The 18,270-nt window shown below is 42.2% G+C and overlaps 1 pseudogene; it reads right to left on the bottom strand.

Annotated features, from left to right (window-relative positions):
- Positions 1–1,459: 1,459 nt before the first annotated feature.
- LOC140627460 (U6 snRNA-associated Sm-like protein LSm3 pseudogene) lies at positions 1,460–1,892 on the bottom strand (annotated as a pseudogene).
- Between the last annotated feature and the right edge of the window lie 16,378 nt (positions 1,893–18,270).

Below are 18,270 nucleotides of genomic sequence, written 5' to 3'. Positions count from 1 at the left end.
TGTAAGGATTCTCTCAAACCTAGAGAGAATGTTGTGGCCTCTCAGGTGGCTGAGTGGGATGTCAGAAATCTTAACAACAAAGGACATTCCAAGCAAAGCTTTTGCCATTTTGTATCTAAACTAAGAGCTAAAGTGGAAGCCGAAGCACTAATATTATTAACTATAATATATAGTTTATACAGTTTATTATTACCCATTTACTCATTCCTCACCCATCTAGTATTTACTAAGCATCCATCATGTGCTTCTGGAGTTGACCCACTTGGTTTTATGATTAGAATAGATGGGAATGAGGGTAGCTGACTAAAGAATACTTGAGGATTTCATCCTTGATGAGCATAACTAGGTTCTATAACTGAAGCCACATATAATGTGCATTTTTTAATGAGTGAAGATTATTAATATCCAGACTTTAATAAAGTCCTTGAAGGTCTCAAAAAAGGAAGCACACTCTGGAGGATATTGAACAGTCTGGTGTCTCTAATGCATGTAGAAACACATTTATTATATTATTTTTTTTCGATTTTATTTATTTTTTTAAGTAGACTCCATACCCAGCATGGAACCCAACATGGGGCTTGCATCTACAACTCTGAGATCAAGATCTGAGTTGAGATCAAGTCAGATGCTTAACTGACTGAGCCACTCAGGCACCCCAGTAATATATATATATATATTTTTTTTTTTTTTTAAGATTTTATTTATTTATTCATAGAGACAGAGAGAGAGAGGCAGAGACACAGGCAGAGGGAGAAGCTCCATGCAGGGAGCCCGATGTGGGACTCGATGCAGGGTCTCCAGGATCACGCCCTGGGCTGCAGGCGGCGCTAAACCGCTGCGCCACCGGGGCTGCCCTATTTATTTTTTTAAAAAAGAAAACATGAAATTTAATTCAAAGGAAAAAAATATCAGAAATTGTCTGAGAAAACAACAGAGCAAAGGAATTCCTGAACAAAGAGTTCTGCATCCTGGTGATCACATTTATTGAAAGAGTTGAAAAAAAATTAAAATGCCCTTTAGTTTAAGAATTTTTGAGTTAGGGATCCCTGGGTGGAGCAGCGGTTTGGCGCCTGCCTTTGGCCCAGGGCACGATCCCGGAGACCCGGGATCGAATCCCACATCGGGTTCCCAGTGCATGGAGCCTGCTTCTCCCTCTGCCTGTGTCTCTGCCTCTCTCTTTCTCTGTGACTATCATAAATAAATAAATAAATAAAAATTAAAAAAAAAAAAAAGAATTTTTGAGTTAGGGCAGCGGTTTGGCGCCGCCTGCAGCCTGGGGTGTGATCCTGGGGACCTGGGATCGAGTCCCTTGTCGGGCTCCCTGCATGGAGCCTATTTCTCCCTCTGCCTGTGTCTCTGCCTCTCCCCCCCCCCCCAAATAAAATAAATAAATCTTTAAAAAATAAAAATAAAAAAAAGAATTTTTGAGTTATCTGCAAATCAACTCATTTCAGGGTGGAAGAATCCTTGGTCATTTCTTAATATCAAAATGAACGCAGGTTTCTCTCTTGGATGTCTTCTACATTTAAAGAGGCAATCATACAAAATCTCCTATATTCCATACACGATAAATTCTTTGTTTCAGCCAACTCTTAATGGAGGAGCAACTAGTACAACACCATCTCCCCGGACAAAAAGCATCGGAATATTCCATTTTGTTGATTTATATATCTCTTCATATGTTTCTTCATCAATTTCTATAGTAGTCACAGTTTCTTCCACATCTTCCAATATCATATTTAAATGCTGATCATAAGCATGTAATCTGCCTCGAAGCTCTAGGTCATTTCTCATTTTCACATAAATTCGCTTATCCAGGCTGAGCCTGATGAGATCCAGGGGCTCTTCTACGGTCTTCTTCTAGTTTGTTGCTGGTCCACATCGTCCACCATCTTTCAAACCCTGCCCTCGGGATCCCTGGGTGGCGCAGCGGTTTGGTGCCTGCCTTTGGCCCAGGGCGTGATCCTGGAGACCCAGGATCGAATCCCACGTCGGGTTCCCGGTGCACGGAGCCTGCTTCTCCCTCTGCCTGTGTCTCTGCCTCTTTCTCTCTCTGTGTGACTATTATAAATAAAGAAATAAAAAAAAAAACTGTACTTTTTCCCCTGTAATATATATTTTAATTCTCTTTTGTAAGATAAGTAATAGCTTACACATTGCTTATAATTAAGAAAATAGGTTTGCAGTTTTTCTCCTACCCTGTTCCTAGTGACATTAACCCACGTATCACTCTTAGTCACCAAAAGCAGCAAATGTCAGTTTCTCCCACAGTTATATCTATACCAGGGGGGAAAATATATATAAATATATATTTTTACATACCCATATATGGTATATCCATATACTGTCCATCCATTTTTTCAACATTTTTCTTTTTACCTATAACAAGTTGGAGATTGCTTCATATAAGTACATAATGAGTTACTTCATTCTTTTCAATATTTTCTTCTATGAATACACAGTAATTCATAGAGCCAATCCCCTGTTTATGAACATTTGTCTCCAGACTGCTATTGCAAACTGTGCTGCAAGAATAATCTTGTGCATGTATGATTTTCCATGAATGCATGTGAGTACATCTTCAGAATAAATTCCTAAATGTAGAACTGCTGATTCCAAGGAAATGTGCTTTTGCGATTTTGATAGTTTTTGTCACATTTACATTCCCGTCAGTAATTATGAAAGTGCCTTACCCCTACAACGTAATCACAGAAACATTCACCAATTTATTCTTAACCAACATATTCCATTTCACTTCCATTTCAAAAGTGTGCATAGCTAATTGACATTGATGTGAAACTTTCATTTTTTACCATGTAAGTTTGAATAATTATATGTATTGCAAATGGTTCGTTTATATATGGTTCATTTGTAATACCAACACAGCTAATTGAAAAGTGAAAACAAAACTCAGTAAAACATTCTGTAAAAAATAAAGAACTTGTTCTGGTACCTAGTATTCCTCACCAAATAAATTAGTTGAATCATAGATCCTTGTAGTTTACCTATTAAAGTAACTCAAATATTTCCTGTAGAATGCAAAACATTTACTTGATGAAATGTTACTACCTTTTACTTTTATTAAATCAGTCCTTTATTTTCTGTGACTGCTTTATTCCTACTATATACAATAGATATTTATATATGAAGTAAATATATACAAAAATATTTGCCCTAACCAATCTGAATTTGAATCCTCTATGTTGACAAAATTTGAAAATTAATTGTACCACTAGTTGTTACTTAAAGGTTTTTTATTTTTAATTTTTTTTAAAGATTTTATTTATTTATTCATGATAGAGAGAGAGAGATAGGCAGAGACACAGGCAGAGGGAGAAGCAGGCTCCATGCATGGAGCCTGACATGGGACTTGATCCCAGGACCCCAGGATCATGCCCTGGGCTGAAGGCAGGTGCTTAAACTGCTGAGCCACCCATGCTGCCCTATTTTTAAATTTTTTTTAAAGGTTTAATCTATTTATTCATGAGAGACACATAGAGAGAGACAGAGACATAGGCAGAAAGAGAAGCAGGCTCCCCAGGGGGAGCCCGATGCAGGACTCCATCCCAGGACCCCATCGGTCCTGAGCCAAAGGCAGATGCTCAACCAGTGAGCCACTTACGCGTTCTGGGGTTTTTGTTTGTTTGTTTGTTTGTTTTTTAATTCAGTATCTCCAAAACACCTTTCTTATGTGGGGTGATATCTTAAAAACAAAAGAAAACCCAAGGACAGTACTTTAAACACATTGGGGCATATTTTAATTAGCTAACCTGTCAGGAGGTAGCTTATGCAATAGGATGTCTACAGGGAATCATGGCTCCTTCTGTCTTCCCACTCCATTTTCCTTTGCTCATATTTCTGGTGTGAAGCAGGAAGAAAAGCCAAAATCTTCTTCCTCCCAAAGCTTTTCCTTTTCTCCCTTTTTTCAAGACTTAACATACATCTCACTAATGACTAGAATTGCCTCTCCTCTGGCCACGCTGGCTGAAAGAGAGGCAAACCAGTGACTAATTTAGATTTCAATCTCTTTAATAAAGGAAATCAAGGGAGTAGGGGTTGTATATAACTTTCCACAATATCTGCAGTCCTGTGTTCACCTGTTAGAGCAAGTTCAAAGCACTTCGAATAAATATTTTGAGAAGGACTAGTGCCTTTGGGAAAGTTGTGCAGTAGCAAAACCTTTTAATGTACTGTTTGATCTGGGCCCAGAAAAGATTTTCATGTGATTTTGCTGCCCTTTTGCGGCAGAAATGTTAGAAAATTCTCTGGCTTAGATCCCAAATTCTGTCAGGCTTTACAATAAGGCAATTTGTACCATAAGTGAGTATTTTTGTTTCTTAACTATCCAAGAGTATAGACCATCCATAATGCCACTCTTTTCAATGAAGCAAAGATGGTTCATCTGAAATATGGAGGTCATTTAAGACTCTGTCCTAGACAGTTAGGGTGTGATTCTATGAAAGGAATTCACACTTTCAGAATATAGGTACTTTGTGAAGAAAGGCCTAAAGAATTGTCATTCATTACTTTAGAGATGAAAATAAAAATGAATTTAACCAACAATTTTCTGAAGCTCCTACAGGTTACTTTATTCAATTTTTTCCAAAGAACCGTTCCTTTTTTTTTTCCTTTCAATTTTGCCTACTATGTTGAGATATAATATGCTGGCCTTGTGTCTCTCATTATGTTATATGATGTTACCCAAGAGAGGGTCTGCATTGCTGAGTTGTACTTCTGCATGTGTCAAACCCATGGTGTTAATTTATTCTTGTCTGTCATGACTTCAAGAGTAAATGGGCCTACGTGTTCAAGGTACACATATATACCAACTCCTTGCCACATACACTCACTTGGATGGAAATCAAAAAGAGTGAGTTCTTTTTTTTTTTTTTTTTTTTTAAGATTTTATTTATTCATTCGAGAGAGAGAGAGAGAGAGAGAGAGAGGCAGAGTCACAGGCAGAGGGAGAAGCAGGCTCCATGCAGGGAGCCCCACGTGGGACTTGATCCTGGGTCCCCAGGATCACACCCTGGGCTGAAAGTGGGGCTAAACCGCTGAGCCACCAGGGCTGCCCAAAGAGTGAATTCTTATTAAAGCATTTGAAACAATAATTTCAGTGGTGTCTGAGTGACTCAGTGGGTTAAGCGTCCAACTCCTGATTTTGGCTCTGGTTGTGATCTCAGGGTGGCGGGATAGAGCCCTGTGTCTGGCTCTGCACTCATTGAGGAGTCTGCTTGGGATTTTCTCCCTCTCCCTCTGCCTCCCTCCACTCCTATTCTCTCTCTCTCTCTCTCTCTCTCTCTCACTCAAATAAATAAATAAAATGCATGTGGGGAGGGGCAGAGGGAGACAGAAACTTTTTTTTTTTTTCTGGGAGACAGAAACTTTAGCAGACTCCTCACTGAGTAGAGCCTAATGCAGGGCTCAAACTTAGGACCCTGAGATCATGACCTAAGCTGAAACCAAGAGTTGGATGCTTAACCAACTGTGACACCTAAGGACCCCATAAATAAAATAAATCTTTAAAAAAAGCATTTTCATGCATTAGCCTTTCTAATGTGTTTGATGAATTCTAATGTTTCACCTTCTTTGAAACCAAACCATAACTGAAACTGTGAAGAGGGGACAGCTCTTTCTAACAGTAAAATTCTATTTTCTTTTCTAGGAGCAAAAGTCTCATTAATAATTAACTCAGGGATAGTGGAATAGAAAATACCTATTTCTGGATAAACCCCAGAAAATTATTATTGGGTGTTAAAATTAATAGGACAAGGTATGATAAGAAACAGGATAGGGATGGGCAGCCCCGGCGGCACAGCGGTTTAGCGCCACTTGCAGCCCAGGGTGTGATACTGGAGACCTGGAATCGAGTCCCACATGGGGCTCCCTGCATACAGCCTGCTTCTCCCTCTGCCTGTGTCTCTGCCTCTCTTTCTCTCTGTATCTCCCATGAATAAATAAATAAAATCTTTAAAAAAAAGAAAGAAAGAAACAGGATAGGGACGCCTGGGTGGCTCAGTGATTGAGCACCTGACTTAGGCTCAGGTCATGATCCCGGGTCCGGGGATTGAGTCCTGCACTGGGCTCCCTGCAAGGAGCCCCTTTCTCCCTCTGCCTATGTCTCTGCCTCTCTTTCTGTGTCTCTGATGAATAAATAAATAAAATTTTTTAAAAGAAAAAAAAGAAATAGGATATTTGCCTAGTCTCAAAGTATCTCCACGTGAAATACGTATTAATAAAAAAGGAGGGATCCCTGGGTGGCGCAGCGGTTTAGCGCCTGCCTTTGGCCCAGGGCACGATCCTGGAGACCCGGGATCGAATCCCACATCGGGTTCCCGGTGCATGGAGCCTGCTTCTCCCTCTGCCTATGCCTCTGCCTCTCTTTCTCTCTCTCTCTGTGTGACTATCATAAATAAATAAATAAACTTTAAAAAAAATAAATAAATAAAAAAGGAAAAATGGTAACTTCACAGTAAAGGGACATGACAGATACCACCTTAATATTGCCAGGGGTGCCTGGGTGGCTCAGTCAGTTAAGGATCTGCCTTAGGCTCAGGTCATGATGTCAGAATCTTAGGGTCAGGCCCAGCATCCGGCTCCCTGCTCAGTGGAGAGTCTGCTTCTCCCTCTGCCTCTCTCTCTTTCTGTCTGTCTGTCTCTCAAATAAATAAATAAATAAATAATCTTTTAAAAAGCCAAAAGATTAACATTGTCGATAAAAGGGCATACTCTTCCTGTCTTTCCTCATGGTAGGATGCACTAAGAAGATCCAGCATCCCCTGTGACATCCTAATGACTCTTTAAAGCCTTCCTTTTGTGCTCCCTTCGGCAGCACATATACTAAAATTGAAGCCTTCCCTTTGAACTCTGGGCTCCCTCACTTCTTCTTCTGAGATGACTTTCAAGCTCTTATACCTTATTGGTGTATCTAGTCCCAAGACCATTTCTCCAGGAAATTTCTAGGTGCATCCTTTGTTTAGAGTTAGTATAAGGGGGGATATAAAAAGAATAAGACACTGGCAGTCCGGGTGGCTCAGCGGTTTAGCGCCACCTTCAGCCCAGGGCCTGATCCTGGAGACCTGGTATTGAGTCCCACATCGGGCTCCCTGCATGGAGCCTGCTTCTCCCTCTGCCTGTGTCTCTGCCTTTCTCTCTCTCTCTCTCTCTCTCTCTCTCTCTGTGTGTGTGTGTGTGTCTCATGAATAAATAAATAAAATCTTAAAAAAAAAAAAAAGAATGAGACACAATAGATAAACCAGCAGGCAGGAGCCATGTCAGCACAGCAGCTAGCTATGCTATTGGTGCCTGTTCTTCTCATCTTGCCCAACTGGCAGATTCACAGCAAGTTCCAGCTAAATCTCGACAAGATGATAGAGAGTTGCAAAGCACAGCTAGGCATAAATGAAATCTCAGATGATGTTTACATGGCTGTAGAGCACAGCAATTCAGAAGATCCTGAGAAGTCAGATAGTAGTGATAATGAGTATATCACTGATAGTGAGCAGAAGTCTAAGAATGAGCCAGAAGATGCAGAACACAAAGAAGGTAGTTCGAAGGACAAAGAGCTGTCTACAGTAAAATAATAATAATAATAATAATAATAAAATAAATAAAAACAAAAGGCTCAAACTGGCAAACCCAGTGGAAATTAAGGAGAAACTGAAAAGTGCATGGCCGACTAGTGGGAAAGCGGATCCAGGCTCAAAGAAAAGGCAAGTCCCCAGCCTGAGAAGGACTTTACAGAAAAAGTGAAAGCCTTGCCTCCTCTCATAAAGGATAAACTGAGGGGGAAAGATGAAACGGATTCTCAAACAGTACATTTGGGCTTAGACTCAGATTCAGAGAGTGAACTTGTCATAAGTTTAGGAGAAGACCATTCTGGGCAAAAGGGTCAAAAAAATAAGAAGGAACTCAAAGAACCATCTCCTAAGCAGAATGAAAGAATCTGTAACAGATTGACAGAACATATAACCATGAAACAAAATGAAAATAAAGAAATCTGTAAAAGGGACACCTGGGTGGCTCAGCGGTTGAGTGCCTTTGGCTCAGGGCATGATCCCAGATCTGAGGATCAAGTCCTGCGTCAGGCTCCTGTGAGGAGCATGCTTCTCCCTCTGTCTATGTCTCTGTCTTTCTCTGTGTCTCTCATGAATAAATAAAATCTTAAAAAAAGAAATCTGTAAAAGATGAAGGTAGAATAGTAAGAGGTCTGGGAAAGTGTATGCACACAAATACATACTATTTCATCCTTCAGAGTTAGCAAAGTCGGGCTTTCATTTTGCCTATGAGCTTCCTAGTAGTCAAAGCAAAAAGGGAAATACAGTCCCTTAAAAGATCTCATATTTTTCCAAAAAATGAGAAACATTCCAGCTGAAAAAAAAAAAAAAGACACACTATTGAGCCCCAACAAGTTCAGAGCTTAGTCAAGGATGCATAAATATGAGCACATAAATATATGACAAATGTAACTAAATTCTATAATGTAAGTAGAAGCGATATCATCGCACTGGTGAGCTGGACCTGGACAAAATAAGCACTGGTATCACTTATCATCATGATTAATAGACTATGTATCGAGATCCTGTGTATCAATTACATTGTACTGATAGTATTAAAAAACCAAGGATCAGGGTGCCTGGGTGGCTCAGTCAGTCAAGCATCCAACTCTTGGTTTTGGGTCAGGTCATGATCCCAGGGTCCTGGAATCAAGCCCTGTTATTGGGGTCCCTGCTCAGTGGGGAATCTGCTTCTCCCTCTCCTTCTGCCCCTCCTCGCACTCATGCTGGCACACACACACACACTCTCTTTCTAATAAATAAATAAATCTTTAAAAAATCAAAATGAAAAAAGTGAAATGCCAAGTATCAAAGAAAGTCATTCAGATGTTTAAACAGTGAGTTACCGAAATTGGGGTACCATTACCCCAAGGTGGAAGAATGTGAATTAAAGATTAGCAAGGAGAATGAATATAGTATGCAAAAAAAGCCATCAGTTTGCCCTTGAAGAAAGGAGATAATATAAAAATTACAAAATAAGCACCTAACTGTCTAAATTAAATTTTCTCATTTTTTTTTTTTTCTGTGAGGATTTAGGTCTATATCCTAGTCAAATCTTTGTTCTACCTTATAGCAAATTTTATAGCAAATTTTAAAATAAATTCTAAGGAGTGTTTGTATATTGCTTTACCTTGTCCAAGTGGCGCTCTCACACTCTCTCATGCATGCATGTCTCGCAAGGATTCTGTGAGATTGGGATGGGAAGTACTCTTGCTTCAGAGACACGCAAGCTGAGTCTCAGCAAGGGTTGGCTGCTAGTGCCAGTTAACCGGGTCTAGTGCGTAGCGAGCCAAACCCGCATCCCACCCCCCCCCCACCCCACCCCCGCTCCAGGGGCTGTGCTCTCGCCACAGCGCCGCTCAACTCCTCAAACACTAGCCGGGTAGGGATCCCTGGGTGGCACAGTGGTTTGGCGCCTGCCTTTGGCCCAGGGCGCGATCCTGGAGACCCGGGATCGAATCCCACATCGGGCTCCTGGTGCATGGAGCCTGCTTCTCCCTCTGCCTGTGTCTCTGCCTCTCTCTCTCTCTCTCTCTCTCTCTCTGTGACTATCATAAATAAATAAAAAAATTAAAAAAAAAAAAAAAAAAAAACACTAGCCGGGGAAACGGGCTGTGGGCGATTGTTGTCCGACGGGATTGTAGCCTGGCCTCTCTGTTTCAACTGCTTGACTCCCAAGCAACCCCAAAACCGCTGATCAAGGATTTCTAGTAGAACCTGATAAAGTATGACCTTGAAGGTGGTCCCCTGGAATAACACCGAGACTCATGCGGGGGAGCCTTGTGCAGCCAGAGGCCTTTCCTCCCCGGTGAGGGTCCCAGGAGAGTCGCCATCCCCCCCTTTGCCCCTACCTGCCCCCCAGCTTCCTGCTCGGCACCGATCCCGGAGGCCGTTGCCCTTCTGGAGAGCCAAGGAGCCTGACAAATGTGTCTCTCTTCCCCCGAGCTGCTCGGGACTTCATCAAAGTTAATTTATGTCGCCAGTAGGTCTTGTGCAATGGTTCTCAGATGTATTCCTTTCCTGATAGTCTCCGGGGAAGACAAAATGTGATTCGCACAGGGCCATAGATTGTTTTCCCGAGGCCGCCAGGTCTTCGAGGGACGCCTGCATGTGCTGCATCCCGAGACGGAGGAGGCCGCAATAGGACCCGGGACGAGGGGACCACGCGAACGTGCTTCCCGAGGCTTTCCCTTGTCGGTCAGTACCTGCCTCCAGGTACGACTCCGTTCATCACACTGAAAGGCACGAATCCGCCGCACAGCATATTGTGGCTGCAGACAGTTCTCGGGGGATCCCCGGGGGGCGCAGCGGTTCGGCGCCTGCCTTCGGCCCAGGGCGCGATCCTGGAGACCCAGGATCGAGTCCCGGGATCGAGTCCCGCGTCGGGCTCCCTGCATGGAGCCTGCTCCTCCCTCTGCCTCTCTCTCCCCCTATGTCTATCATGAATAAATAAACAAATAATCTTAAAAAAAAAGAAAAGAAAAGAAACCATTTCTCAAAGGTGTTTGGCATTGTTTACTTTTCAGTACGGCATCGCCCCACCTTCTTCCTTGGAGGAACGCGTGGACGCAGGCGATTTCTCCGAAACCAGGGCCCCGTCGAGCTGAGGCTCCCTCGTAGGCTTTCCTGAAACTGCTCATGGTCCCACCTTCCGGGAGACTCATCCTGAAGCCTCCTGAAGTTTCCCTGAACATATCTGACTACTTGCACGGACCGGTTAACAAACTGTTACAAACTGTGTTCACAAGGAGGCATCCAATCAAGCAGAATAAGCAAGTGTGGAATGGATGTGAAGGTTGTGTGACCACAATAAACAGCACGACCATAGCACAGGGAAAATGCCCCATACTCCAATCCCTCCATCATACAACCTCTCCGGCTTGTATTTTCAGATGCTGTAGGCCCCCGTTTTATTTTCTTTTATGTGTGGATAAAAGTATTTCATTTTAGTCCTCGAGGCCCTCATTGCTCCCCTTCCAGTCCCCTGCTTCTCACAGCCATTCCCAGGGGCCACATGGAAAGCAAGTGGGACTAAGTTATTTTAACTGCTATTTCCAAATTCGTCACAGGTTCCCGTGGGATTTCCCTCTGTTAGGCTGTGGTTAGGATATGAGAAATCCTGGCTCCATCTGGTGAATCTCATTGCGGAGCGAGGACAACTCATCACTTTTGGGTGGAAAATTACTTACAGAAGCTGGAAAAACAGTTTAAAAGTGTAAGAATGGAAAAAAAAAGAAAAAAAGTATAAGAATGGGATATTTTAGCTCTTCTTTATGACTGCTGCATTTGGATGGAATGAACAACCTAAAAACATGAGGAGTTGCATGAGTAGATTGGCACTGGCTTTCCTATGACCAGGTTTGCTCTAACCATAGGCTCTGTACAGCTCTAGTTTGATCACTTTCTAAGATGAACATTCCATTAGCTATAATCTCCAAGGGATCCAGGGCACCTTTAAGGATTTTTTGTTTGTTTTGTTTTGTTTTGTTTTGTTTTTATGGAGTGGAAAGGATGGGAAAGCTGTCTCCCATAACACTAAATGCACTATTATAAGAAATAGGCAAGGGTGCCTGGCTGGCTTGGTGGGAGGAACAGGTGACTCTTCATCTCAAGGTTGTGAGTTCCAGCCCCATGTTGGGTGTAGAGATTACTTAAATAAATACTAAAAAATTTATGGGACACCTGAGTGGCTCAGTGGTTGAGTGTCTGCCTTCAGCACAGGGCGTGATCCCTGGGTCCTGGGATTGAGTCCCACATCAGGTTCCCTGCATGGAGCCTGCTTCTCCTTCTGTCTGTGTGTCTGCCTCTATCTCTGTGTCTCTCATGAATAAATAAAATCTTTAAAAATATATTAAAAACTTTAAAAACAAAATAGGGATTTGAAATTGTTTATGAATTTGTCTTTATTTGGGTGGCTAAATCCATTAAGCATCTGCCTTGGACTCAGGTCCTGATCCCAGGGTCCTGGGATGGAGCCCAGCATCAGGTGCCCTGCTCAGTGGAGAGTTTTTATCTCCCTCTCCCTCTGCCTGCTTCTCCCCCTGCTCATGCACTCTCTCTCTCTCTCTCTCTCTCTCAAATAAATAAATAAAATCTTTTTAAAAAATTTGTCTTTAAAAAAAAAAAATTGTCTTTAGGGATCCCTGGGTGGCACAGTGGTTTGGCGCCTGCCTTTGGCCCAGGGCGCGATCCTGGAGACCTGGGATCGAATCCCACGTCGGGCTCCCGGTGCATGGAGCCTGCTTCTCCCTCTGCCTATGTCTCTACCTCTCTCTCTCTCTCTGTGACTATCATAAATAAATAAAAATTTAAAAAAATTAAAAAAAAATTTGTCTTTAGTTTACCAAGGGTTTCAGGGAGACCCTCTTTCTCTCCATCTGCTCCCCTCATCTTCCTTTTCAAAATGTTTTTTTTAAGATTAATTAATTAATTTATTTATTTATGATAGAGAGAGAGAGAGAGAGAGAGGCAGAGACACAGGAGGAGGGAGAAGCAGGCTCCATGCCAGGAGCCCGATGCAGGACTCGATTCCGGAACTCCAGGATCACGCCCCGGGCTAAAGGCAGGCGCTAAACCGCTAAGCCACCCAGGGATCCCCTTCAAAATGTTTTAGTAATGCTTTTATTTTAATTAATTTTGTTTTCTTTTTTTTAAGATTTTATTTATTCATCATAGACATAGAGAGAAAGAGAGGCAGAGACACAGGCAGAGGGAGAAGCAGGCTCCATGCCGGGAGCCCGATGTGGGACTCCATCCCGGGTCTCCAGGATCGCACCCTGGGCCAAAGGCGCCAGGCGCTAAACAGCTGAGTCACCCAGGGATCCTCTTGTTTTCATTTTTTAAAAGATTTATTTATTTATTTATTTATTTATTTATTTATTTATTTATTTATTTATTTATTTTAGAGACAGCGAGAGAGTGAGAGAGCATGTGCACTTGTTAGTGAGCGGAGAGGCAGAGACAGAATCTTCAAGCAGACTCCCCACTGAGCTGGGACCAGCTACAGGGCTCCAACTAAGGACTCATGAGATCATGACCTGAGCCAAAACCAACAATGGAATGCTGAAAAAAAAGAGTGGGATGCTCAACTGACTGACTCAGGCACCCCATTTGTTTTCATTTTTAAAACACAGAAACTGGGATGCCTGCATGGAGCTCCTGCATGGAGCCTGCTTTTCCCTCTGCCTGTGTCTCTGCCTCTCTCTGTGTGTCTGTCTCATGAATAAATAAATTAAATCTTTAAAAAATAATTTAAAAAACAGGTCAGCCCGATTGGCTCAGCGGTTTAGCGCCGCCTTCAGCCCAGGGCCTGATCCTGGAGACACAGGATCGAGTCCCACGTGGGTCTCCCTGAGTGAAGCCTGCTTCTGCTTCTGCCTGTGTCTCTGCCTCTCTCTCTTTCTCTATCTCTGTGCCTCTCATGAATAAATAAATAAAATCTTTTAAAAAATTTTTTAAAAATTAAAAAAATAAAACACAAAAACACTGTGTTTGTTATCATTTTCATGTCATCATTTATACCATTATATATCATTTTGAAATTATAAAGCATATACTTATTCTCTCATGATATGAATCCATATGTGGCTTGCATAAAATATTATCTGCTAAAACTAAACTGTGCTTAACGAATGCCCATGTTTGTATTTTACCCCAAAGGTTACTACTAGCTCTTGACCCTTACTTCAGGGTCATATGTCACCCCTACATAATCTTCATTCTAGGAAACATTTCTTTTTTTTTTTTTTTTTTTATTTATTTATTTATTTATTATAGTCACAGAGAGAGAGAGAGAGAGAGAGAGGCAGAGGGAGAAGCAGGCTCCATGCACCTGGAGCCCGATGTGGGATTCGATCCCGGGTCTCCAGGATCGCGCCCTGGGCCAAAGGCAGGCGCCAAACCACTGCGCCACCCAGGTATCCCTAGGAAACATTTCCACTGAATCCTAACATAAGCCCACAACTCTGAAACCCCCAAAATTCTGAAACTGAAATAATCTTAGAAATTTTGGCACACGATTCTTCGGTGCATAAATTTAAAGGAGTATGAAGCTAGTCTTTGTTTATCCCAGGGTAAAACTTTGTATAAGAAAATTGCAAAAATGTTCATATGTTTGATTTCCTGCTGGTGGAATTACATAAAATATGCACTATTCACTTCATTACCTTTCTGAAATCTGAAACATTTTGATTTTCAAATTATATCTGACCCAAAGGGCTTCACATAAGGGATTTTGAGGCCTTATACACACACGCATGCTTGCATGTATATACACTTTATAGGACACAAGTTTAAGAATTTCTAGGTGAGGGATCCCTGGGTGGCGCAGCGGTTTGGCGCCTGCCTTTGGCCCAGGGCCCGATCCTGGAGACCCGGGATCGAATCCCACGTCGGGCTCCCGGTGCATGGAGCCTGCTTCTCCCTCTGCCTGTGTCTCTGCCTCTCTCTCTCTCTCTCTCTCTCTCTCTGTGTGTGTGTGACTATCATGAATAAATAAATAAAATCTTAAAAAAAAAAAAAAGAATTTCTAGGTGAAATAAATAGGTCTCTTTTTGGATTTCTTACATCTTTTATTTTCTTTTTGACTTACATTGTGGGATGTAATATGCTGTGTTTCTAGACATATTCAAATGAATAACCTCCTCATCAAGGAGCTTCTTCATGCCAAGTCAACAAAACGTTTTTGAAAAATCACACAAGAAGGGGAAGACCAACTATTCCAGATTTGGGCAGTTACACAATGTTTTCATCTCCAACACTCACAAAACTGCATTTCCAAGTTATCTATTATGCCCATGGTGCCAAATCCAATGGTCATTATTCAATCCATATCTTTCAGTATTTGACATGGTTGATCACATCCTTCTTGAAACTTTATTTGGCATCCAGAACACCATACGATCCTGTTTTCTACTACTGCTTTATTTGCTGCTATTTCTATCTTCTTTGTTGGAATAGCATCCTCTTAATCTGTAAATGTTGGAAGCTTTGTAGCTCACATCTCTAGATCTGTTCTTTTTCTGTATTTATTCATTATATAATCTAATTCCCAGGTCCCTCACTTTAAATCCTCATCCATATCTAAAAACCTCCAAATGTGTATATCTACCTTACATCTCTCTACTGGCACCCAGCTTCCTCTACTTTGAGGTTTATTAGGCATCTCAAATTCACCATGCCTAGAAATTGAACTTCTAATTGCTCTGCTATCCAAATCTAATCCACTCCCCAGTGTTCTCCCTCTCAGTATATTTAATTTACTAACGATGCCCAACAAGCTCTTTGAGGGAGTGTTTAATTTGCTGCAAAATGCACATAAGCAAATAATGGTACTTTTAACTGTGTTTTTTGTTTTTAGTACTTTTTTTAAAAAACTTTTTTTTTTTTTTAAGATTTTATTTATTCATGAGAGACACACAGAGAGAGGCAGAGACATAGGCAGAGGGAGAACCAGGCTTCCTGTCTGGAGCCTGTTGCAAATTCGATCCCAGGACCCTGGGATCATGATCTGTGACAAAGGCAGATATTTTTTTTTTAAAGATTTTATTTATTTATTCATGAGAGATACACACACACACACACACACACATACACACGGAGAGAGAGGCATAGACACAGGCAGAGGGAGAAGCAGGCTCCATGCAAGGAGCCCGACGTGGGACTCGATCCTGGGTCCCCAGGATCACACCCTGGGCTGCAGGCAGCACCAAACCGCTGCGCCACCGGGGCTGCCCCCAAAGGCAGATATTTAACCACTAAGCCACCCAGGTGCCCTGTTTTTGGTACTTTTTTTTTTTAATTATTTTATTTTTTTTATTCATAGAGACAGAGAGAGAGAGAGAGAGAGAGAGGCAGAGGCACAGGCAGAGGGAGAAGCAAGCTCCATGCAGGGAGCCTGATGTGGGACTCGATCCGGGGTCCCCAGGATCAAACCCCGGGCTGCAGGCGGCGCTAAACTGCTGCGCCACCGGGGCTGCCCCGTTTTTGGTACTTTTAACTTTGTAAATGTTCAGTCTTCATTTTGAGTCCCAGTTCAGCATGAAGGCAAAAAAATGAACGCAGTCAGCACCATTATAGAATTGCCTCAGTCAAATCCAATTGAAACTCAGGCAATTAAGGATTTTTGCATATCCCCCTTTCTCTTAAGGGGGCAAATATGTTCAAGGGCTCATGTAGAATAATAGCACTTTAGGAAACTCCTGAAACTGGATTGTCAGCAGATCTTCTTGCAGATGTCATCTGACAGGCACTTGACTCCCCTTTTGGTCCCTGACAGCTCTTTATATCAGCACCTGGGTCCCAGTTGTGCCAATACTGCAGACTCTCTCTGTAAGTCCATCCACTCACTCTGTGTCCTGTTTCTCTCAGGCACGAGGCCCTTTACTATCTCTCAGCCCTTCTGCACCACCGTACTGGGATATAGGGTAAAGCTAAGGAAACTTGCAGATACTGTTTGATGAGATAGATTCTGGGTGTGATTCAGGTTGTCTCAATCCTGATCTCCTGCGCTGCCATTTCTTCTCTGTGTGCTATTTTCCAAACCATTCTTTGAAACACATACGTGCACACACACAGTGTCTCTCCTCTGAGAAAGAAAAGGAGAAATTTCAGACTCCCCCCCCCCCCATCTAAGAGATTCACACCAGCTAACAATTACATACCCTCCTCTGACTCTTTCTTACTCTAGCTGAATTAACTTTGTCTAATCTCCAGGTTAGGGAAATTTGTATTTTCATGCATTCTATTTTTTTTAAAGATTTTATTAATTTATTCATGAGAGACACATGAAGAGAGAGGCAGAGACACAGGCAGAGGGAGAAGCAGGCTCCACGCAGGGAGTCCGACATGGGACTCGATCCTGGGTCCCCAGGATCACGCCCCGGGCCAAAGGCAGGAGCCAAACTGGTGAGCACCCAGGGATCCCCTATTCTATTCTATTCTATTCTATTCTATTCTATTTATTTATTTATTTATTTATTTATTTATTTATAAATACATGTTAAAATTAATTCAGGTGTTTAAAATATTGGCTATCCAGATTAGATGTGAAGCTCTCCAGTTAGATAGAAAGCACTACAGATTGAATTGAAGCCGTCTGTACCAGTTTGAATAAGTTAGCAACAAACAATGCCTCAATCTCAGTAGCTCAAAACAACAAAAAATTATTTCCATTTCACACCAAATGTTCTGTGTGGATTGGCGGGGATGGTGTTTCCATAAGGTTATTCAGGACTCTATGCTGATGGAGGCTTCATCTCGACATATGGACTATTGTATCTTATGCAGAAAAATCAGTTTTCTTCCTTCCTTCCCATCCTTATACTTCTTGTGTCTGCATTTCTTAGAATTGAAAACATAGAATTAAAAGGTAGCAGTGCTGGTAGACACGGTTTCCTATTCCTCACTTCAAAAACAATAGTCTTAGCCAGTCACCATCAGGTGTAAACTTTTATTGGGGTTGATGATGTTTTGGGTAAGTTTCTCCTTCTTTTTCTTTCTTTCTTTTTTTTTTTTTTAAGATTTTGTTTATTTATTCATGAAAGACACACAGAGAGAGACAGAGACACAGCCCAAGGGAGAAGCAGCTTCCTCAAGGGGAGCCCGAAGTGGGACTCGATCCTGGGACCCCAGGACCATTCCCTGAGCTCAAGGCAGCCCCTCAACTGCTGAGCCACCCAGGCATGCCATTTTTCCTTATTTTTCTAAGCTATTGTTTAAGCCTAAAATGTATTTATTAATTATTTTAGAGATTTGCTTTTAATTCCTAACACCAGGGGCGCATGGGTGGCTCAGTTGGTAAGCATCTGACTCTTGATTTCAGCTTGGGTTGATGATCTTGGGTTCTTTTTTTTTTTTTTTAAGTTTTTTTGTTTAATTTTTATTTATTTATGATAGTCACACAGAGAGAGAGAGAGAGAGGCAGAGACACAGGCAGAGGGAGAAGCAGGCTCCATGCACCGGGAGCCCAACGTGGGATTCGATCCTGGGTTCCCAGGATCACGCCCTGGGCCAAAGGCAGGCACTAAACCGCTGCGCCACCCAGGGATCCCTGATCTTGGGTTCTTAAGATAGAGCCCTGTCTAGGTCTCTGTGCTGAACATGGAGTCTGCTTGAGATTTTTTCTCCCTCTCCCTCTGCCCCTCTTCCCTACTCCAGGACACTGTGTGTGTGTGTGTGTGTGTGTGTGTGTGTGTGTGTGTCTATCTAAATAAAA

This window comes from Canis lupus, chromosome X (genome assembly GCF_048164855.1).
Source record: "Canis lupus baileyi chromosome X, mCanLup2.hap1, whole genome shotgun sequence".
NCBI lineage: Eukaryota > Metazoa > Chordata > Mammalia > Carnivora > Canidae > Canis > Canis lupus.
Note: the sequence above shows the minus strand (reverse complement) of the source record. Positions and strands in the feature narration are given on the sequence as shown.